Source organism: Sminthopsis crassicaudata, chromosome 5 (genome assembly GCF_048593235.1).
Source record: "Sminthopsis crassicaudata isolate SCR6 chromosome 5, ASM4859323v1, whole genome shotgun sequence".
Lineage (NCBI taxonomy): Eukaryota > Metazoa > Chordata > Mammalia > Dasyuromorphia > Dasyuridae > Sminthopsis > Sminthopsis crassicaudata.
This window is the reverse complement of record NC_133621.1, coordinates 66,272,461-66,297,519: the sequence shown is the minus strand read 5'-3', so window position 1 is coordinate 66,297,519 and position 25,059 is coordinate 66,272,461. Positions and strand designations below refer to the sequence as shown.

The following is a 25,059-nucleotide window of genomic DNA, read 5'->3' as shown; positions in this document are numbered from 1 at the left end:
TTTTAAATCTCTGCAAAGTAGATACCCTTTCCACTGGAAATGACAGAAGAAAAATGATGACGGGGGAACTGATACACAAGATGTGTACAGGGATAGCGAGAAAGAATAATCAATCAATCAATATTTGTTAAGCGTCAATTCTGTGCTGAGTACCAGGACACCAAACTGCCCTTGATGAATCCAAGACCTCTAAGGTCAGAAGATAGACCTATATCTTCAGGCTTTATTAACTGGCTACTTTATACTATGTGCTGTACTCAGCACTAGAGATGCAAAGAAAGTCAAAAACAACCCTAACTTGAAGGAGCTCACCTTTCAAAGGGAGATGATGAGTAAATCATGGTGTACAGACAGACAGACCCAGTGTAAATGGGGGACAATCTCCCAAGGAGGGTACTGGCCTCCCTATTATCTGTGCTTCTCTCTTCTCTACTCATGCTATGCATATTCATTGACAGTACCCCAAGCTTTAAATGCTTTTCCTTCTCAATTCCTGGGAAAATTCTACAACATGTCATTAAAAAGATGATTGCTGAATTCTGGAAAAGGAAATGATGACTATAAAAAGCCCATGTGGGTCAGGTCAGGAAGGTTACATCAGACTAACTCATTTCCTTTTTTGACAGGATGACTAGATTAATAGATAAGGGAAATGCTGATGGTATAATTTATCTAGATTTCATTAAAGCTTCTGATAAAGTCAGAAAAGAAGGAGACATAGTTCAGACAATAATACACATGTGGATCTAGGATCAAATGTACAATCAGCATTAACATACTCACAAAGTAGTTAATAATAGTTCAATGTTAGCAAGGGGCTTAGCTTGATGTTGTTTTACACTTTTACAATGACTGAATGAATTGGATAAAAGCGTGGACAGTATACACTCAACAAGTTTGCAGATAACACCTTGTTAGAAGGGATGGATAGTTAATACACAGTGGGTGACAGGATCCAAAAGGACTTTGAGAGGTCTTTCAGCACTAGGCTGCATCTAATAAGACAAATTCATCAGGGAGAAATATAGGATTACCTGGCTCCAAAACAATAAGTCTAAATGGGTAGGTAAGGTATGGTTAAACAGGAATTGTTCTGAAAAAAATGAGGGAGTTTTAGGGAATTGCAAGTTCCATGAGTTGGCAGTGCAGTATAATGTAATCTTGAACTACAGTGAGAGGGTATTTAATATACAATGAAATCCAGTACAAGTTAAATATTATTCCTATAAAAATCCCCAGCACAATAAAAAAGAATACCACCCCATGATCATGGGGATCCACATCCTAGGACCAAATTATAAGTGAAACACCTTCCAGTGAGCTCCATTTGGTATTTTAATAACTGAATTTCCTCTAGACCCATACTTTTAAAAACCATCTAATATTGAATCCAACTTTCTAATGTTATAAGTGGTGCCAGGATATTTCCAGTCCCCAGATGGTAGGCTAATAATTAGTTCTAGAAATCTGAGACCATGATATTTCAGTATGACCAGAATATTTCAACACCCTTTGGAAATCTGCTTAATGTAATTTATTTCTTCCTTTAAAAAAAAAAATCTCATTGATGGAGTGTATAGACCACATGCTAACTAAGAAGATTGCTATTTTGTTGAGATTTTGTTTCCAAGACATGTTATTAGAGTTAAATAAATTTCTCATCCAAAGAAAATAATGACACCCGCATAAGTAAATTCCTAGAGAAAAGATTTACAAAACATTTCCCTGGAAGCTTCACTAATTCTCTTCTGTTTTGCAGAATGCCAGATCTTATGCTCTCAATTAAAGGAATTAGACTTTAAGCCCCCTGAGCACAGGGACAGACTGTCTTTTCTTTCTTTGTATTCATGTCCAGGACACAGCTCTTGGCACATCATGGCAGGCATTTAATAAATAAATGCTTCCTGACCAAAGCTGTGAGACCAGAATAAGCCAGTAAGGTAAGATTAACAGGAGCAAAGAAGAATCACACTGAACAAAATAACCTTCCTTCATATTCCCATTCACCAGCTCCAGCCTGGCCAATGTTCAATTCTATTTGTTATGAAACTAAAGAGGTGACATTTCTGATTCCAGATTATCCAAACACACACATACGCATGACTTTATCACTTAATCAGTCCGTACAGCCACTCAATTATAAACCATTCAGGCCTCTTCACTCTCCCTCATTGTCCACCTTTTGATATCTTCAGGGCAGCTAGGTAGCCAGCAGATAAAGCCCTGGGCCTGGAGTCCGGAAGACTCATCTTGGTGAGCTGAAACCCAGCCTCTGAGACACTTATAGCTATACGACCCTGGGGAGCCTGTTTACCACAATTTCCTCATATGTAAAATGAGCTGGAGAAGGAAACCACTTTAGTATTTCTGCCAAGAAAACTCCAAATGGGGTCATGAAGAGTTGGACATGACATGAAAAATGACTTTCGATATCTTCGTTGTTTGTTAAAAGCTCACCAAAATCAATGTAGCAGATTACATGCAAAGAATTAGTAAAACATACATCCTACTACCAATCGATTTCCAGGTTTATCTGATGTACTTCAAAAAATCCTTACTTATATTCAGAGAGATATGGGGAAAGGGCTTCTTTCCCATTAAAGATCTTTTTGTAACTAGCAAGAAATAAAGGGAGTCATTTCCCAAATTTCTCAGAGATCAAGAAAAAAATGAAATCTTCCATTTCAGGCTCTGTTATGAGATTTATTTGTCCTCCACTACTTCATTCTCCATACACAAGACTGCAGTGCTCCTCAAACTTTTTAAATAGGGGCCAGTTCACTGTCGCTCAGACTGTGGGAGGGCCGGACTATAATAAAAACAAAAGCTCACACACTTCTCTGTCCCTCAGCCCATTTGCCATAACCCCAAGGGCAGCATATGGCCCTCCGGCCACAGTTTGAGAACCCCTGCACAAGAGGAAGAAAATTTCTCCTGAGCCTGCCGTTCATACAGGACCTGAGAACAAACAAACCTGCTGTGGGCATTGCTGGTTACACAAGCAAAAACTTGTGAATTGGGAAGCAGCACTAGTTAATGAATCCATAGTGGATCTAATTTTAAACTGTAAAGCTCCCCAACCTGCAAGGTATTACTATTTAAAGACTTAATCTTCTAAGAAATAACACAAACATATAGACACCTTTGCCTAAAGCTGATTCATCCCCAATCAGTTCCCAGGAAGTCTGATAAGTGGAGGTAAACAAGCGAGCTTCCCCAAGTGAGCTTCGGGTTTATTGAGAGACTAAGCAGAAGTAAGTCAGTGTGAGGCGCTAGGAGCCAGCTGTTTTCATCAACTACATGCAGTCACAGCTTTGTCAAGGGACTGGGAATGCAAATAACACAGCTTCTCTTGCACACTTGTCACACACATGTGAATTCAAGCACAGTCAGCAACTATTTGGAGCTCTGCTTTGTTGACTGACAGGGATAACTGGGCTAAGATGAAAAAGGGAGAAAGAAAGAAAGCAAGATTTACTCCTGTTTTGGAAAGACCCTGAAGATGAAAGGCATATGTTTTTGTATAAAGTAGGAGTAAATCAGGCACAGTATCAAGTAAATAATTTAAAATAAAAATGAAAAAGTAGTTAAAGAACTCCCCTATGAAGCTACAGGTGCTTAAAGGAATACATTTCAACCAGTTCAGAGCTCCAGATGTTTTAATACAGAAACACGCAACACACATACTCTCCAAAGGAGACAAAACATCTTTCACAGACAGGTGGTTAAATCAAATTTTATTACCTGTTGTTTTAAAGCATACAAGCCGTTCATGTTAACTGAATAAAGAGCCAACTGGGGAGGAAGAGGGAAGACTGACATAGGAATACCAAGAAAGAGACAAACCACATTAAATCATAAAATTATGCATTTAGGTTCTATTCATATTATATTTTGAACAAAATGCATATTGAAAAGGAAATTTAATGGGCAGCTATAGCCTATGTTTTCAAATGACTTCACTGTTATTCTTGGATTCTTATTCCTTTCACATAAAACAAGAAAAGTGCATTAAGCTGTTAATAGTTCATAATACAAAAACCCAGGGCTTAGGCTCTCTGAGTGTCCATACATTCTGATTCTGCAATTGAGTGGTTGGACTTGTGCTCTTGCTGGGACATATATCTGCCTTGTAAGGGCGTCTGTCCAAAATGTGGCTGCCGCTTTTGTTCTAGGGTGCTAATGAGACAAATGATGACGCCATGCAGAGAGGGTAAGACCAGTAGTATAGAACCCTGGGTGGCTAGGAATGCAGGGCAGCCATAAAGATACAAAAGCAAACTTGGGGAGGAAAAATCTATATTTTCTTATTGCTATGCACATCTGCAAATACCTTCTACCTTTTCTGAGGCAGACAAATGTTCTCCAAGGGATGAAGACTCTTTCCTTCATCTGGAGACTAATCTTCAGTACTTCTACTGGAAATGCTGAGAGCTTTCAAGAAAGGATTTCAATTATAAAGTAACCTTAGGACTCAAACCAGTCTAGTCCTTGAGGCCTCCAATCAGAGTCAGGGACATACTTCCATTAGAGAATTATTTCTCTTCACTGCTCTCCCACCCTCACTGCTGCTCATGCTTCTCAAACTGTGAACTCCTTGGGACAGAGGCTAATTTTTTTCTATCAGTGTCCCCATTGCTAAGCACAAGGTTAGCACAAAGCAAGCTCTTATTAAATGTTTTTTCATCAAACAATAGTCATTTATTAACCACCTGCTATGTGCTAGACATAAGGCTAAGTTGCTGGAAATACAAAGAAAGATAAAAACAGTCTATGCCCCTCAAGGAATTCTCATTCTAATGGGGAAGACAACATGCAAATAACTATGTACAAATTGAACAGATTTAACTGGAGATAATCTCAGAGAGAGGTCATTAGCTTTAAAGGAGACCAGGAAAAGCTTCTTGTAGAGGGTGAGATTATAGCTAAAACATGAAGGAAACCAACCTTCATTCATCCATCCATTCATTCATTCATTCATTCATTCATCCATAAACAATTATGTATAAACAAGACATAGATAAGCTCAATCACAGATAATCTCAGGGAACAGGCAGCAAACTTCGGATTTTCCTGGAAAAAAAGCACTGGAGGGTGGACACCTGATCTGACAGTAGGTACATATCTAGATGAGCCCATCCCTAAATTGGAGAACATTAGTTAAAAGTGTCCCACCCATGTCAGCATGGTAAAGTGTCTAGCTAACTACACTTGATCTTATTACTTATTGACTACCATTATGACCTTAGATAAAGTGCCACTCTCCTATCTGGATCCCAGTTTCTTATCTGTAAGAGTGAGCCAGGAGGTTTTTTGATCCCTAATTCTGGATCCTTTCCTTCCTCTCTCAGATTACACCTATTAAGGAAAGGAAATGTTACCTACCATCCACCTTGTCTTTTAGGACTGGGAGTTTCTATAAGTTTTTATTGGAATGACATCTGAAATTTCTTTTCTTTCCTAGCTTTAGATATCACACACAAACCCAGCCAGAGCTAATTTGCCTACTTGGAGGATAATTCAGATTCAGCTTCTTGTCTTGAATAAAAGGGAGATGGGGTGAGAACTCCCCTAAGCAGCAGTTACACCTCCAAATATCTCAAAACCCAGGGGGGCTTTGATAACTATCTTTCTTTTATCTATGGCAGGCTGAGAGGATGATATCTTTTCTTCTTAAAAATAGAAATAAATTGGCATTTTACAGCCTCCTCATGCAAGTCCAATGAGCAAGGGGAAAGGTCCTTTGCCATGTACTGTGGACACCTCTGGGTAAGGCTTCCTTACAACAAAGCACAATGGGAATTGAGAATTGAAAAATTCTGGAAATCTTGATGAAGAAACAGGGGAAATAGGAATTCAGAATAAAATAATCTACTCAGGGCCTTACTGTCTCAAGCTTATCAGCCCTTCATTGATATGACTAGAGCATAAAGGATCCCTTAGAAATGTATCCTCTGGGCTCCCTGAAGGTCCAAAACCTTCTCATGGTCAAGGTATAACAGAGAAGGGGTACCCAGGGTTGTAACCAAAATTATAACCTATCACTAGAGGCTTGGTGCTTAGCACTAGTATCAATCAAAAAGTTTACTGATTTTCTCTTTGTTTTCCTAGCATAGAAATATTGGTTGGGACAGTTACACAGATTCAAGGCTCCCTTTCTTTCTAGGTCTCTTCACAAATATGTCTATCTTTCTCTCTCAACTGGATAAGTCAAACATCAGTATGTCTTGCCTCTTTGGTTACCTCAGGGAAATCAATACTTAATTCTTATCCATTAACAAATCAGAAGAGAATCTGTTTTGACTTCATGCGGCCTGTGTATACCTAGGGAGCAGACAAGGTAATCAGAAATAGGTCTCTAGGGAACCTATTATTCTATGTAGAAATAAAGAAATCCTCATCAGTTACTGGGGACCTTATTTTCTCATTTCTCCCCTATGTTTAAGCCATTTTTTAAGCAGAATTTTTATGGCTCCTTGCCCATTCTTCATCCCATAGTTGGTATTTAGGAGATTATTAAGTAAATAATTCAACATAATGACTTCAGCACTTGATAGCAGTAATATAAATGGAATAATTTCCTCTGAGAACCAAAGTGTGTGATTGCTGAATCATTTGCAAACTATTTAGTTATTTCTATATGAAATAGGTGGTAGATTTGCAGTCCCCTAAATTTCTTCTTTCCAACTTGATTTAACACATAGTTCATAATTCAAAAGAGAAGCTTAGTATTTTAAATTCTTCTGAGGTATACAAAGAAAATTTAAAGATTGCCTTGGTTTTCAAAAAGATAATCTATGTGATTTATATTGGATATAGGTAAGTTTGTTTTTTTAAGCCTCCCCTTTATGTTTACAGAAAAACCAGCTTTAAAAAAGATGGACTAGATTACTCGACCTAAAGGATTCTGTTTAATCATTATATCTTACAGATAAATTATTTGGTCGAGATAACACATGAAATATAGCAGTAGAATCAGAACTAGCCCCCCCCTTTTCCTGAATTGCCATGCTAGGTTCTTCTTCCAATACCATCTTACTGTTAATTCCTTGGTGATAAATAGCTATATACATTTTGGCATGCCTGGAATGATTAGAACCACCTTTAGAAGTCAGTACACTTTGTAACTGAACTATTCCATCCTCGTATTAATAAGATTCACCTTATAGTTACTTCCTACAATTTTAGAAAAAAATCAGGATGTAGAAATCGATTCATAATTGGACTGCTAAGTCAAAATGACCTTGGAGAGGAGCTTAAATGTTATTCAGGCATGAGAAAAAGAATAGTGAAATTTCAAATAAATAATTCAAGAATTCATTTTTTTTACCAGCTTTTTTTCAATTTAATTTAAGACAATTATGAAGCATCTATTATATGAAGAACGTTTTGCAAGGCACTGAGGAGAAAAAAGTCAGACATAAAACAGTCCCTGACCTCAAGTATATTACATCCAATTTGACTCAGTACTCTAAGAGCAACATAGTCACCATCGTGTATGTTGTCCATGACACATGGTCCATCTTAAGTCCAGGAGGGCTGGATGAGTTTGGATTAAATCAGTTTTGTCCTCTGTTCATTTTATATCCAATGTTAGCCTAGGCTAGAAGTATAATCTTTGACTATAAAACTATGATTTTCTCTAGTATAGAAGAGAATCTCAGAATAAGGGGCTTTAAAAGTAAAGACTGGCAAACGACACCTGTCTGAAAATCCATTCAACAACCTAAATGCTGACTTGAGCATCTCCAACAAAAAGGAATCCGTTACTTCCTGAGACAGCCCATTCTCTTGGACAGCATTCTTTGTCTAAAAAAGACAAAAAGGAAACTCCTAAAGTTCTAAATGGAGTCTATGTAGTGGATTTGGTTTATAGGAAAACACAGCTGAGAAATTTAAGGGAAAATTGATCTTGGAATCCCTGTGATCTTCTTCAATGGACTATGAGCACTCTAATGACCTAGTGGATCATTTTTTGGTTTGGTCCAGACTTATGATTTCATTGGCAGATGGAAATTCTCTCCACAAATGGAGATCATCAATTCATCTATAACTGGGGTACAGAGAGTTAACTGACTAAGCCAATGATCACACAACCATATGGCAGAGGGAAAATATGAAACTACCTAGTTCTTCTTGACTCTTAAGACTATTGCGCCATCCATGGCATCATGGGGATCCCAAAGAGATCTTTTAAAGTATCTAAATAAAGTACTAATCTAGATTAGTTCTCCATCATCTTACTCTATAATTTTTTTTTAAAAAGGCAATCTAATTTTTAGGCAACTCTTAAATTTGTAACAAGACATATTGTACAGTTAGATCCTGATAAGTGCATTATATAAATTCACATCTCTAATGGACTACATCCATTGACCATCTTTTATATAATCACAACTTCAAATAGTGATAATTCAGATTCATATAACCCCTTCATGGGACTTATTATTTGTACTATTTGCCTATTTCAAAAGTGAAACACCTTCAGAATATAATGAGCTCTTGATTGTATATAATGATCAATATGACTTTCTAGTTCACTTTCAGGATCTCTTCTGGTAACATACCTGCCTTGGGCACATCCTTTTTTAAAAATTTTTATTTATTTATTTTTTTAATTTTCCTTTTTTTATTTTTGTATATAGCTGTAGCCAGGTAGGGGGAAAAAGGAAATCCTTTTAAAACCAAAAACATTTAAGTATTTCCTTTCCATTTGGGTGAACATCATGTCTTCAATCACTAATCAGAAATAGTGCTTTCTCTTCCTGGGTTGAAAAGAAAAGATGTGAACAATGTAAAGATGGGGAATTGAAACAGCATTCCAGCCTTTCCTCTTCCCTGACCACTTCTCAGGGATGCTTCACTATTTTCCTTGAGGTAAATTCCCAAATATCAGATTTGACCCATTCTAACTTACTTTCTCATCATTACTGTTCCCATGCCAGCTCCTCTTCTTCCCCAGAACCTTTGTGGGGGAAATCCATTCCAAACAACTTATATACCTGTACATCTGCATTCAAAGGTAAATATAAAAGCAAATTCTATAACTAAATGTTTTTTTCTTCTTCCATTTGAATAAATACCACATCCTTACTTCAAATAAGGTAAAAGCATCATTAGTTTCAAAAAGACAGTACTATCTGGATAGCCAGATGACACAATGGATAGAGAGCAACAAGGCCTGGAGCCAGGAAGACAAAAGTTCAAATTTTGCCTCAAATACATACGCGCTGTCTGACTCTAGTCAAGTTATTTAATTCTGTTTGTTTTGGTTTCCTCATCTGTAAGATGAGATAACAAACCACTCTAGTGACTTTGCTACAAAAACCCCAAATGTGATTGTAAAGAGTCAAACAAGGCTGAAAATGACTAAACAACAACATGAATAGCACCAGTAGCTCTCAGACTGTTTAGGGCAGATGTTGGGTTAAATTTCAAATGATTGCTTCTATTAATTTTACTTGCGCCCTCTTTCAAAGAAGAATGTGAGTATCTTAAGAGTAGGTTTTTTTTTCACTTTCTTTATATCAAATCCAGCACCATGCCTTGATGAAATAATAAATGTTGACTGAACTGAATTGAAATGACTTAACAACAGATAACTTTACCATAGTTTTTTTTTTTTTTCTTTAATTGGTCCAGTTTATTATTTAATCGTAGGTATTTGGTCCAGATTTATAATTTCATTAGCAGATAGAAATTCTCTCCACTAGTGGAGATCATCAATTCATGTATAACTTGGGGTACAGAGAGCTGACTAGCCAATGATCACACAACCATTTCTTTTTGACTCTAAGGCCATTCTGCCATCCATATCATGCTGATCCTAAAGAGATCTTTTAAAGTGTCTACTTTAGTATTTAGTAATTAGTAACCCAGATTAGCACTTTATCATTTTACTTTATAAATTTTTTAAAAGCTAATCTTATTTTCTATGCAACTAGGAGGCCCAGTTTATTATTTAATCAAAACCATGCTCATAGAAATCACTTCATAAAGGTGGGTTAATTGAACTAACAAGTAGCTGCTTGAAACACCCTGACTGCTCTTAAAAAAAAAAAAAAAAAAGTACAGATTTCTATCTGTCACGCCAAAATCGCATATACAATTTGTTCAAGTTACTGTAAAATTGCATGTACAATTTGTTCAAGCTATTGTGAAATGCAAACTCCCTTACAGGGACTTCTCTTGTGTTTGCCTACATTGCCTGATGCCTCAGTAGATTGACCAGTGGATTGGTCTGGACCTGGAATTTCTTTGGTATAGCAATCAACCCAATGAAGAAACTCCTTCTGCCAAGGTGGATCAGAACATTCTCTTGAACTTATCAATGAATCAATTAATTGATAAACATTTATCAAGCACCAAACTGCGTGACACTGTCCTACACACTGAATTTGTCATCCTATATGGCTGGGACTTCTCTGGTCTTAGAGGGTTCTCTGGATCACAGTGAAGACAAGTGATTCGCCCAGAGATTCAAAGTCAAGACAGGTAAGAAAAAGGTAGACCTGTAGATCAAATTTTTTTGATACAGAAGGCTATTCTTCATCTAGTCTTGCTACCACACTTAAGAAATGATTGTTGAGTTGAATTAAATTATTCCATTTTAACTGAAGCACACAAGAAATCAGTGCACAAAGCACCCAAGAAGATGCATTGTGATGTGTTTTAAAATTTTATGTTAAAAGCATATGATGCATAATTCACACTGGCCATCTCTCAGAAAAGTTCCTAACAGGTACCTGGGGTAGGGGAAATTGTGGAGGGAAGAGCATGGAAAGGGAAGGAATTTTTTCCTTAATTCTATTCCTAACTAAAAAATGTGAGAAATTCCTAAGCTCACTTCCTCTTTCAAATCTGACTTTAAAATCTTATTGGTTTTGCTCATTCTTATCTCCACAAGGGAGCAAAAATTTGAAGAGAAATGTCTTAGCATGATTTATTTACACAGCAACACTGAAATGTTTCTAAAGGAGCATGTTTTTGCCTGAATATTCTGTGCTCTTTAAAAAATTCATACCTTTTCAATAAAATACTATCCTAGTGATAACCAAGGCCAACAATGCTATCATCATCATCTTTAACCATCTTAAGTATGTTTTTCATCCTGTAGCTGTTGCATTTATGAGACAAGTCAAAGTACAGTTATTATTAAAAGCATTAGACTGCAGAGCTAAGAAAGCTGGGTTTTGGTACTGATTCTGTTTCTTAACTAGCTGTGCAACAATTACTTATGACTTGACCAGACTTTATTTGAAAAAGGGGCAGCTTGATGGAAGTGGATTTCTTCAACATAGAGAAGAGCTAATCCAATTCCAATTGATTAATGATGGACAGAACCAGCTACATCCGGAAAAGGAACACTGGGAAATGAATGTAAACTGTTATTTTTACCTTCTGAATCCAATTCTTCCTGTGCAACAAAAAATTCGGTTCTACACACATATATTGTATCTAGAATATACTGTAATATATTTAACATATATAAGACTGCTTGCCATCTGGGGGAGGGGGTTGGGGGAGGAAGGGAAAAAATCTGAATAGAAGTAAGTGCAAGGGATAATGTTGTAAAAAATTACCCATGCATATGTACTGTCAAAAAAATGTTATAATTATAAAATAAAATAAAAATTTAAAAAAAAATGATAAAAAAAAAAAGAAAGAAAAAGGGGCAGCTTAAATTACTGCCAGAGAGCTTTCTTAAGGATACTTTTTGTATGTTGAAATTTTTCTTTTTATGCTCATTCCCCCAACCTGAAAAATGTGAGAAGAGACATGTAACAGTAACTTCCAAAAGTTTTTTACTGGAATAAATGCCTTTCTCTACAAGATTTCACTCCCCTGCTCACATTCATTTGAAGGGCTCCCGTGGGCTTTGTCAAAGGCAAAAGGGAGACTCTACAAGATGTTAACTCTGCCGACTTGGACATCCCTTTGCCAAGTTCATGATCCAGGTCAGGCCATTTGATCTCTATGAACCTCACTTTCCTCCTCCTCCTTGACTTCTTTAGCACTTCATTAAGAGGAGAAAGCCAGGTTTCACTCTCTGGAATCAACAAGTCTTCATACAACTCCTTTATCCGTAGCCAATACAATGGCACAAAGATCTGGACACTTGGCTTGGGGAATTCTCATGGTGAGTATTGGATAAGCTATTTGCCATCTGTAAATATCCACTGCCAAGAAAACTCTGGACCATCTCATTAAAAAGGAGGTTCTATTAGAATGCAAATTTTATTTCTTCCTTTGGGGACAGTCTAGCAGCCAATCTATTAGTTTCTAGTTTATAATGAAGTTTCCTCCATGAGGAAGATGCTAAAATCCAAAAGAATAAGCAGTTCCACTCTAGGAGGGGTTCCCCTAAGAGTCTGGCTCAGAACATCTTTTAAAACAGCAAAATTATTCCAAAGCTGGATGATGACCCTTCCTAGAACTGTCAGAGAACTGGGATGTCCTCCATTGCACTGAGGGGCAGCTAGGTGATACAATGGTTAGAGCACCAATACTGAAGTAAGGAAGACCTGAGTTCAAATCATTTCTCAGGCACTTCCTAGCTGTGTGACTTTGAGGGTCACTTACCCCTGTTTGCCTTAGTTTCCTTATCTGTAAACTGGCAAATCATTTTAGTACTTTGGCTAAGAAAATACCAACTAGGATCATAAAGAATCTGAAATGATTGAACAACAAAGCACTTAAACAGCACATAAAGTTTATAAAATAATATGTTTTTAATTGACTAATGCAATTTAATTTGACTGAAAACAATTGAACAAATACCACTACCATAACAGAATGAGATGTTTATAAGAAAAAGAAAATAAACATTTATCAAGTGTCTAACCTTGTACCAGGTACTGGGCTAACCATTTTATAGATATTCTCTCACTTAATGCAGTCATATAGTCATAGTCTCAAGTTACCTCAAAGGTATTATTATAATGCAGAAGCTTTCAAACTTTCTGATTTCAGAAATCCTAAAAAACATTGTTATATGTGTTACATTGATCTATATTTATCATATTAAAAATTAAAATGCCTTTAACATGAAAACAGTTCTGATCTTGCAGACCCCACAATAAGAATCAGTTTCACTTGGAATGAAGATATAAGATCAACTCCAACCTTTGTTTAGATACCTGTGTGACTAGGGGCAAGCAACTTAGCATGCCCCCAGATTCTTCATATCTAAAAAGTGATGGTTGGATGAGATAACTTCCCAGCTCCCAGACTAGAAGCTTATATTGCTTTAAGATCCATGCCCTGGCTGTCTCTTCACTCTGGAACTTCCCTTACAACCAGAGCCTTCTCATGCTGAAACATCCCTCTGTCCCTCTTTTCCCATTGCCAAATTTCCTCCTGGAACTTCCATTTTGAAGAGGATACGAGCCAAAGCTCTTCATTCCTCTCCAGGTTGGTTCTGACTCTCTGGACTTCATTGCTTTAGAACAGCTGCCTTCTCACCGTGAAAGTTCCCTTCCCTAGATGCTATTTTCACATGGGAAGATCTCGTCATAGTTAGGGAGGGGGGAAGAAAGCACTTCTCCCCCTGGTGAGTTTTGAGATAATTTGGGGTCACATCTAGGCATTCTTCATGTTCCTCCAGGTTCTACTAGTGATACACTTTCACTACCAATACTACCTTCTCAAAAAGTTCCTGCTCCCCCATACCCTCCCCCAAAATCTCCTCAGCTCTTTTATTCCTATTGTTTCAAGGAAAATTGCATGGCCCTAATCAAGTCACTTGATCTCTGTCTTGGTTCCCTCTGTTGTAAAATGGGGGATGATAATAACAGCATTTACCTTCCAGAGTAATATACACACACACACACACACACACACACACACACACATATATATACATATGTGTGTGTGTGTGTGTGTGTATATGACCAAATCACATTGCCTTGTGAGCAGTTTCCCTTGGATGATGGATACAGTTTTTTAAGCATGTATACACACACACACACACACACACACACACACACACACACACACACACTTTTTTTTTTTTCCTAACTGCCTATTTGTTAGAAGCTGGCACTAAGCCATTCCAACTTGCCTTACCCTCAGTAGGTGTCCCTGATGCTTTGGGGTGTAAAGTTCCACCAGTTAGCACCAATCATGCCCCTCCTACTTTCTTGCCCCAGAATTTAATCCCTCCAATTTACCAATCACCCTTTCTCCTTTTACCCAGATCAGATGGACTCTCCTAGCCTCATCCCTACTGGAGAGGACCCAGAATCTCCCCTCTGACACAGAACTACTCCCCATTCCTCATCTCGGGTAAGTGCTTTAATGGGGCAGAAACCCAATATATACCAAGGGCACAGGCACCACCTACGGTGGACATATATCTTGCCTAACTATGAGCAACCTGAAAGCAGAAACTCTTCTTTTCCACTTTGTACATAAGTGTTTAAGGAACAATTTTTTCTATCCATCCATTTGTTCACCATTTAGCTAAAGTACATATACTTGTATTTGATACTTAGAGATATTTAAAATTCAGGAAGAAAGCTTTTCTGATTGGTTACAAATGAAAATGCAGACCCATTTAAGAAATACTGATAATGTACAGACCTTAATTTCTTTCATAATTTGCTGAGCCTGCCAGATCTTAGCAGCTCCCTGCCAAAATGATTGCTGTTAGCCCACGGGAACTAGACTTATGATAAATATTTATGGTAAGGGTCAACAGCTTTTACTCTTTGGCTGTTAAGTTTTAAAACAAAAGAGTTTTGAACTGAGATGAAGTGCTTGCAGTCATTGCCAGTATTTAAAGTCCTAGAACCCTAGTCACATATTCACAGCTACCCTAGACAAGCCCCAGAAATTCACATGAATCACATGTGAATTTAGATCCAGAAGTTCATCTAGTTCTGGCAGGCAATCAATCAATCAACAAACAAATGAATATGTGTGTAAACAAGGAAATAAATAAATGAAATGGATGGGTAAATAGATAAATGAAAGGATAGACAAAAAAAAAAAAAAAAAAAAAAAAAAGACAGACAGACAGATAAGCAAGTAAGCAAAACAAACAAATCAGTAGCCCTTGGGGCTGGGAGGAATTGCAACATTTCTAAATTTAAATTGGAGATAATGAGCACCAAAGCAGAAGCTGATGTCTTATTTTAATTTTTACTCAACTATAATTAAACCAGTGTGTCATTCTTTATGACAGGTGACCCAAAGCATTGATGATTTTCAGGCACCATCAATTCAAATTTATACTTCTGTATTCTTATTTTCATTTGTAATATTGTAAAAATTTTTAGCCAAAATTCATTTCTATAACCTTCTGTATAAAACCTGCCCTTCAGTTAGTCAATAATTTAAACGAATGGAGAGAGGCCTTTAGCCAACAGAAGACTAAATTAAAAGGAATCAATCTCAATCTCTCTCTCTTTCTCTTTCTTTCCCCCTCTCCCCTCTCTCTTCCCACCATTTCCCTCTTTCTCTCTCTTTCCTCTCCCTGTCTTTCTCCTATAAAAGGTATTATAATTAGAGTTAGATTTTTTAAAGCTACTCCATTCATCCATAAGTGTAGCATACATTATATTTAGGAAAACTTACAGATATTCATGAGTAGAGATCTTGATTTTGGTTTCAGAAGATGAATAAATGTAAGAGAAGAGATAAGGAAAGAAAAAACACAAAAAGGGAGAGGGAAAATAAGGAAGAGAAAAATAAAGAAGATAGAAAAGAAACAGAAAAAAGGAGAAATCATGACAAAAGGAAGAAGAGTAGGATGGGAAGAGGAAAAAAATAATAGAAAAGAGGAGGGAAAGGGGAGAAGGGTAAAAAGTGGAGGGGAAGACTTTCCTTTATATGATTTCTATATATGCATACACCCCTTCTAGAAAACCCAAATAAGGTCAGGAGGAAACTGAGATGGGTAGTCACCACAACTGATTATTTTTAAATATCCATTGAGCTCAATAGTTCAGCTGGGCTGTTTTTTATAGAGTCATTCAATCTGATTTAGTATATTCGGTTACTCTTGATGAAAGGGTTAGTAGCAAAGGATGGCTCTTTACCACTGGTATGTGCATTGCTTGAGACAACTTAAGGAAGTATAACATATGCTTTTCACAAGAAAGGTAAGTCCTATTTTGTTCTTAAGGTAAAAATTCAGGTGCTCCAACTGGAATTCATAGAATACCAGAATTTTATCTTATTCGACTAGATTAAGAATTTTATTGTATTCTATTACATTTATACTTGCTATAGGAAATCACTTTGACTGTGAGACCACCCTCCCACAAACGGCAGCAGGAATGCTTTCTAATCAGTATGAAATAGGAGCCAAACTAAATTTAAGAGTATAAAATGTCTAAGGTAACTTAAGGTCCTAAGAATTTGTTGTTATTCAACACAGTGAGAATATAAGTCCTCCAAATGCCAAAACAAACAAAACTCTGTAAAGAGTTTCTTGGATTTTTCTATACTTTTGTATGTTTTTATTTCTTGTTTTTAGAAACAGCAAATCAGTTGTGTTGATGAGCCTTACAGTTATCCTCTGTACCACGGATCAGTGAACTCCTCTCATAGGTTTATGAATTTTTGGTTATCTCAGCTACGCCAACTGTCCACACATTTTTCCAGCAGGGTAAGAGCTGGGTTTCCTCTTATGGCACTTTCCACTGGCACCAGGTTCCGCTGGCACCATATGTCTCTGGAACAACCTTTTGAGAACACACACATCCTTTCATAAATAAAATTCAAATCCCAGCTCTACTTAGTGAGTTCCTGTATATTATAACTCTTTGTGCCTTATTTTCCTTATCTGTAAAATGAAGAGATTGTACTTGATGGATTCTAACGTACCTTCCAGTTTTAAAACCTGTGGTTCCATGATCCAATGTTTTTAAGACAATTACTAGCTCAGAAGAACAACTGGTGAGACTTTACATTAAAAAGTCTGCCTGGCCCGATCACTCATCCACTCCAAATACTCTAGTTATTTCTCAAGTCTTATAAACCTTTAAATAGTTTGGTATTTCAATATCCTTCAAATGAATCTGTAAGAGTGATACCACAGCTGTGTAAAATTTATTATAGATGTAAAATCAGTTTTATGTTTAATAACAATGATTGGGACCTACCTTAGTACAAAGAGCATGGGATTTGGAGTACCATGAATACTGGTTCTACTACTATGACTATTTGTTGTTCAGTCATTTCAGTCATGTCTGACTCTTCATGAGCCCATTTAAGATTTTCTTGGCAAAGATACTGGAATGGTTTGCCATTTCCTTTTCCAGACCATTTTACAGATGAGGGAACTAAGGCAAACGTGGTTAAGGGACTCGCCCAGGGTCATATAATTAGTAAATATTTGAGGCTGGATTTGAATTCAGGAAGATGAGTCTTCCTGACTTCAGATCTGGTACTCCGTGTACTATGGCACTACCTAGCTGCCCTTAACTATGACTATGAGCAAGTCACTTAATTCCTCTGGGCCTCAGTTTTCCTTCAGGGATGATGATGATGATAAAAATCCTTATAATAGTATTTGCACTACCTACATCACTGAGTTCATAAGATCACTGACTTAAAGCTAGAAGTGACATTAGAGTCAAGTCAGTCCATAAATATGTACTAAGTACTTACTACATGCCAAGCACTATGCTAAGGCTCTCATTTTACAAATAAGGAAACTAAGGCTGAGCGAGGTTAAGGGACCTGTCACCCAGGGTCACACTGATAGCCCATGTCTTTGATGAAGGCCCAGTGCTCTATCCATAAGTCTACCTAACCGTTTCTGGGGTTATTGTGAGAATCAAATAAAAAGCGCTCTGTAAACCTTAGAAATACTGTAAATATGTAACATGATTCCAATAAGAAGGTAATTATATCTATGGGATCATATTTTCTTTGGCCAGAGGCCACCTCCAAATCACTCAATGTTAAAACAATAAAGGACCTCAAATATCATCTAATTCAACTTCATAGTTTTCAGAAATCAAAACAGAGGTGTTAAATGACTTGTGGTATGGCATTCAGCTCAGTAGCAACAAAGCCAGGGCCAGAAATAGCTTCTCAGTCTTCTTCCAGAGTGCTTTCCCCACTAGTCTACTTTGCCCCATGTGACAGAACTCTTTCGGTGCTCAGACACCTTTGGGCTCCAGACTGGATCTGTTTCAAACAAGGAACTCATCAAGAGTTAGATGACTTGGGTTTGAAGCTTAGATCTACCACATATCAATCATTTAATTTTTCTAATTTTCTGTTCTTCTAGGGGTTCTTAACTAAGAAGTTCAGTAGATTTCAGGAAGCCCATGAATTTGGATGAGAAAAATTACATCATTATTTTCAATAACTTTTAGTTTCCTTTGTAATTCTACGTATTTTATTCTCTGAATTTGTTCTGAGAAGAGGTTCATAGAAGAACCCATAAATGGTCTTCTGGTAAAAACCAGACTGTCAAAGGGATATATGATACAAAAGAGATTAAGAACCCCTGAGATCCACAACAAGATCTTTACAGAGTCCTTGCTGACTCCTTCTCCTTTCATGGGTCTCTCCACTTACAACTGGTCCCTGTATCTGACTTTTGAAATAACTAAAATTGTTGACTGTTGGAAAGTTCTCCATGAAACTTCTTGAAACCTCTTGAGAAAAGATGCTATATAAACACAAATAAATTCCAGATGAAAGGGATTGTCTCTCTTGTGCAGTGAAACATAATTTGGTCTTAAAAAGCTGAATCCTTCAAATTAAAAGCACCCCAAGAATGTCTTATCTAGTCATGGTGATAGATTCTTTCCCCCAAGAATTCAACACAAATTAGTCAGAAGTCTGTGGATTAGCCAATTGGGTTATGTATATGCAGCTAAATGAACATTTGGTGGTAATTAAAACCAATCTAATAATGTTAAATTTCTACCATTTATAGCATGCACAGCTCTTTTTGATCTACTCAACCTATTTAGCTTACTCAAGCATTTTAAGAAAAGAAATTTGCAAAGGTTATATGGATTAACTGTTGCAAAACTTTTCAGACTGCCTGGGCTTGTTTCTGCTAACTACACATGATGAACTAATATACTGTTGTTTTCTCTAATTTGCACTGAAAAAAAGAATGACATGTATATGTTTTTCCCCAATTTTTAATTTTATATTTTCTCTCTAGTCTTCTTCCTCCACCTCAATCCATTGAGAAAGCAAGAAAACTAAAACACATTACAAATATGTATAGACATGAAAAACAAATTTCTGCATTAACCATTAAACCAACAAAGATAATGTTAAAAACAAACAAAAAAAAAAAATGCCAAAGTTATTTATTTGTCCCATGCTCTCTATTTATAAAGTTCCTATCACTGTGAAATTGATTAAACTATAATTTGTTCCTTAAAATTTCAATTTTACTTCTAAAATGGTTGTTTTAGCTAAGATAGACCTCATTATTGAAGAAAACATGATAAATTGGTTGTTTTCCTACTATATTGGTAGTGACAATGGTAGTAAAACTAAATTCCCACCTTCTACAGGAAGCTTTTCCCACTCCCTCTTCAATTGAGTGTATTCTTTCTATTAATAATTTTCTATTTATCCATGCATAACTTGCTTTGTATATATTTGTTTGCATGTGGTCTTCCCCCATTAGATTGTAAGCTTCTTCAGACTTCAAGAGTCTTTGACTCTTCTTTGTAAATTATCACAGCCTGGCAAATAATAGATGTTTATTAAGTGTTTACTGATTAAATAACTGAATGATCTCATTTTATCTTCACAACAACTCTGGGAGGTAGGTCCAATTATTACCCTTTTCCACAGCCAAAGAAACTGAGGCAGACAGAAGAAAAATGACTTGCTTAGGGTCACACAGCTAGTGTCTGAAGTCAAATTTGAAACCAGGTTTTCCTCATTCCAGACAGCATACTATCATGTGCCAGCTACCCACCCTCCCCTCTCCCCCAAAAGCTAAACTAATTTCTTTATCATTTCCCACTATCCTGTGAATGCAAATATTATGTCCTGATTATTTCATTTTTCTACCTACTTGAATTAAGGTATGCACCTGTTATTCAGCAAAAAATAATAAGGGCATACTTGAGTTTGCCCTCCCTTTTATAAACAATCTCTCTAGATTAAAAGTACCTTACAGATTTGAAATGTTTAGTTTCACCTTCCTACCTCGGCATTATATCCTCTCCATATTTGGTGCTTAATAAATATTCCTTGTATTGAACAAAGCTCAATTTATATTTACTCATCTCCCATGGCTCACATCTTCCATATATATAGACCAATAACTGATTTATCCTATTTTTTACATTTCTGCTTAGCTAAATGCAAGACTTTTTCACACAATATTCTATCTTCCATTATGTTCTTGCCTTTCCACAGGCTGTCTCCAACTCTTTAGATACTCTTTCCTCACTTCTATAAGTTTAGCCATTTTCCAAGTTCAGCTCAAGAGCCACTGCCTCCATGATTCTCCATGCCTTCCCCTCAATCTGGAACATTTTATCTTGATTTACTGTGTTCCTGTTGTTCTTCCTGACTATGAGTTCTAAGAAGGCAAAATCTCTTTGGATTTTTCTATTTGTATCCCAATAACTGAAACAAAAATACTCAATTGACTGAAAGCTCCTCATACTAAGACAATTGAGTCCAAAACAAAAACCACAGCCCAATTACGTAATATCATTTGTGCTATATTTACACACACTCTATATCCCTTTATTTTATTTACAAACCTTTTTATTAGGTTGGAAGAACAATAACTACAATTTGAATAGACTTTCAGAATTAAAAAAAAACATTATAAAAACAAACTGAATCTCTCCCAAGCATGCCTCAATAGGACTTGTCTATAACATACATTGGTTTAAAAATCAAGAAGACACCACCGGTCCTCAAGAGAGGACAGCATATAGATGTGAAAAGGCAACATATAAAAGTGATTAAATGAATGTTTTACTCAAAAAAGATCAAGTGCAGTGCCTGATAAGGGCACACACATATCAAATCATCTTAGTGGATGATGTTTCTTGATTTCAGGCAAACCTCCAACACTGAAGTCATTCATCTTGTTGAATGTGCCTTAATTTCCTGTACTGGCAAAAACTCATATACACAAACCCATTTGTTCCATCCTATTAAGACAGCAATCTCTTCTTCTTACATAGTTTTTATTCTAATAGCTCCCAGAGTCCAATATGCCCTTTTCACATTGGATAAGAATATGGCAGAAATACTCTAGGGATTAATGCAGCTGCATTTTGGCATGAAGTATGCATGTGTTGCTACTAAACAGGGGACCCTAGGGCTCCAAAAATAAAAATCCAAGTGTAGAAATTCTCTTAATTCAAAGCAAACCTCACCAATGAACACACTTCTGCTAACATAATGGCAAAGAATACTTCAAAAAGTAGGGACCCTTTCCCCTTAAAGGTGAGGCATTATTTTTCACTCAGCAAGCTGCTTTCTAGAGCAGACTTTCCCTTCCTAACCCATAATATGTCAAAGGCACTTCCTCACAACACTCCTTATGGTCCCAAAGTCCTTCAGTGAATGTATTCTTTAAATATTTTGACAAACAGAGTGGAAAGATCAGGCAGTTTTCCAAATTAGAAAGGCAAATGTTCAACAACCATGGGGAAGAATATGTCAAATCATTAATAAGAGAAATACAAAGTAAAACAACTCTGAAATTCCAAGAATTGTAATTTCCAAGCTGGATTTTATCATCTGGATTAATCCCCCCCATTTTACAGATGAGAACAATAGAGCTTGGAAACACTTAAGTGATTTAGCCAAGATCACCCAAAGATTCAACTCAAGGTCCTTTGACCCCATAGCCAACGTCCTTTTACCATCACCACCTTAGAAATCAGAAATATTAAGCATCCAGAGAATCTTGGCAAAATTTACATAAAAAGATAAAGAGCAAAGTGACCACACCTCACCTAAAGGGATGGAAGGTGAGGTCTCCCAACTCAGATAGGGAGGCACTGATAAGGAAGAAGGCATATAATTTAAGACAGGATGGATGTGATGAATTGTTTTGCTTGACTATATATACTTTATTTGTTGTAAAGGTTCTATTGACATTAAAATAATTTTCTCTTCCCTATAAATACTGCTCTTAGAAATGATGAAATTATGACTATTATTAGTCCACTTGAATCTATATAAAGAAACATCTCTAAGGAAAGTAAAATTTTAAAAATATGTGAATCATACCTCAGATAACTTATTATTACTTAATAAGTAATAAATGATATTTTATGTATCTCTAGTTCTATAATAAATTATAATTATAAATCTAAGCTTATAGATAAATACAAATATAAGTTATAGTTTATATTTTATTTACATTTATAGAGTTTAAAATTCACAAAGTACTTTATCAGCATTCTCTCTTTTGATCTCAGAGCTGTATAAAGTAATTACTATTTTACAGATGAAGAAACTGAGGATGAGTTATCAAGTGAACTGTTCCTGTCAGGCTCCAGGCAGGCTCAGAGACAAGGTGTCCCTCACTCAATAGAGGTTTTACTACTACATTTCCAACTTAGAGAAAGGAGCAAATGTTTTGAGCAGCCTCAGCCCCAAGTTCTAAAATGGCTCAGCAACAAAACAACTTTTCTCCTGAAGGGTAATTTTTAAGTTTGGAAACTGAAGATAGAAAGAACTTGGAACATAAATCCCAGAATACTGAACATGTGCTGCCAATAAGTTCAAAGCTTTACACAAGTGATAAGATTGTCTTTCCTCAAATCAAATATTAATTGCAGGTAGAATTCTGATTTACTTATCTAAATACTCACCATTATGATGACTAATTTGCCCTTCTGGGAATGTTTTGCTCAAATTGCCAAAAACAAGTTAGTAAGATACACTGAGCTGGAAGTTTATTTATAATTTTTAGATTACAGGTTCTTAGATTATGAGATTTGAGAAGCTAACATGTAGACAGTTTATTAACCCATACTAAAAGATTGTTTATAGCAGTCTTTCTCCAGAATTGAATCCCAATGTCTTACCAAAAACAAACACCCTAGCCTATACCCAAATACTCAAAGAAGGCTAAAGGAGCTAATCACACAGCATTTCAGATCCATACATTCCTAGAACACAGGCTAGAATGACAATGAGAATCTCTTAAGACCTAAAAGGAACAATTTTCACTTACTTCAAATTTCTGCGAGATCCTTGGTCTTCTAAGTTAAAAAAGGAAAAAGTAAAGACACACAAAACCTCTATCCCACCAACAGACACAAAAAGTTAGATCTTCTTCATTCTATTTCAGACTTGTTTCAACAAATTCAACTTCCAAGGATACACTCTACAAGAACACAGAGTCATACCGGTGAAGATGATTCAGAAGGGGGTAAATTTAGCTCGGGACTTTCCAATAAGCATGTATAGAAGCCAACTACATGAACAGGGCAAAAGCTATAGGTCCAAATCTCCTCTGAGCAAGGAGCCCTGGAGCGTTTTGGGACCCAGTCTTCTTTTACAAGTCCTTAGCAGTCGGGAGTCCTCAAGGCTGCAGTTTGTCAGTCTGGCTTCTGTGCTCCCATCCATCACTGGTCTTATCCACACGAAGCTAGACAATCTCGGCAGCCTCGGAGGACTATGCCAAATGCAGTGTGGCAAGTTCACATAGGACCAGCCTTTTATGGGCTGAACAGTAGAGTGTTGATACCAGCTAATCTACCATAAATAGCTCTGGAAAGGCAGCCCAGGGATCAAATCAGCTGTTGCAACAAGCCCGGCTCTGCAGCTACTTCAAATTCAATTATACTGTCAACTTTATCTTTCCCTCTATTTTATTGTGAAGGTTGGAAACACAAAAGCACTGCGGAAGACTGTATGCAAATGGCAACTTAGGTCAGGAAAACAATTTGTAACATTTTCATATTTTGAAAAGGAAGAAAGAAAAGATCCAAATTTATTAAAGGCTAGAGTGTCTGGATGTACCCTCCAACACCCTCCAAAGAAATTACAACACAATAATAACAATAACTCAAACACTAGAAACTTTTAATATATTTTGGTCTCAAGTACAATAATGTAAGCCTAGGAATTTTGAGAAGTTGGGGTGAAAAAGTTTGATACTTATATAAATACAAAATGATGATAAATGCATGAAAATTTTTAGTTGAATTATTTAGAATGCTCTGTATTCAGTCCTTTCTCCTTCATTCTACTTAAATAGAAAGAGCATTAGAGCAGGAGGTGCGACCTGGTTTCTATTCGAGTTGATCAATAATTGAATGTATAACTTTGGACAAGTCCCCAACTATTTCCAGGAAAAATTGTTAAAACCTAAAAATGATAGTTTTAAGCCAACTCAATAGAACTTATCTTTTGAATACCCATTATTTACTTTTATTTACCTTACTTGCAGACAAACTCCATAAGGAAAAATTAATGAACAAAAATTAATAAAGCCATTTGAATTTTTGAAAACAAGTGAAAGATTTATTTTAAAGCATGTCTGCACATGTTTGGTTTAGGCATGGAGATTCCAAAGTTTCACTACTAAATGGCTTAGAACTTAAATTGGAGTGTAACATACTGCCCTGCTAGGTGAATAAGCTACTCTAGCAAATTTTGTACATATTTGTATATTTATTTTTTCAGCAAAACTGAATTCATTCTTCAGGATTTGAATCAGTTGTTGTGTGGTATTTTTTTTTTTAACTCTATAAGCTGTTTCTACTCCTAAAAGGCAATTCCTTAGATTATTTTTATAAAAAGGCAGTGGATCTATGTGACAAGCACTAGGATCAAAGGATCAGAGCTGGAAGAGATTTTAGAAACTCGCTAGTCCAAATTCCTCTTTTAAGAGATGAGGAAACTGAGGTTTGGAGAGGTTAAATGACTTTCCCAGCTTTATGATTATGTTTTGCATTTAAAATACAATTGATATACTCACTTTCAAGAGAGAATGAGGAACTAAAGCAGATTCCATTCCTTGTACAGGTTGTTTAATCTAGTCACAGAGTTAGAAGGTCCAGGATTTTCCATCTACTTTACATGCAAAAAGGCACTTTGCCTATACAGCCTTCCCTCCTGCCCATCACATTC

General features: G+C 36.4%; 1 protein-coding gene and 1 long non-coding RNA gene across 6 annotated transcripts in view; one reads left to right on the top strand and one right to left on the bottom strand.

Annotated features, from left to right (window-relative positions):
- SVIL (supervillin) overlaps positions 1-25,059 on the bottom strand; it is a 247,505-nt gene that overhangs the window by 147,214 nt on the left and 75,232 nt on the right. The window lies entirely within an intron of this gene.
- LOC141542551 (uncharacterized) lies at positions 10,336-16,732 on the top strand. The gene is made up of 4 exons (XR_012482200.1): positions 10,336-10,494; positions 12,015-12,139; positions 14,198-14,286; positions 16,484-16,732. It is a non-coding gene; the product is annotated as an uncharacterized LOC141542551 (long non-coding RNA).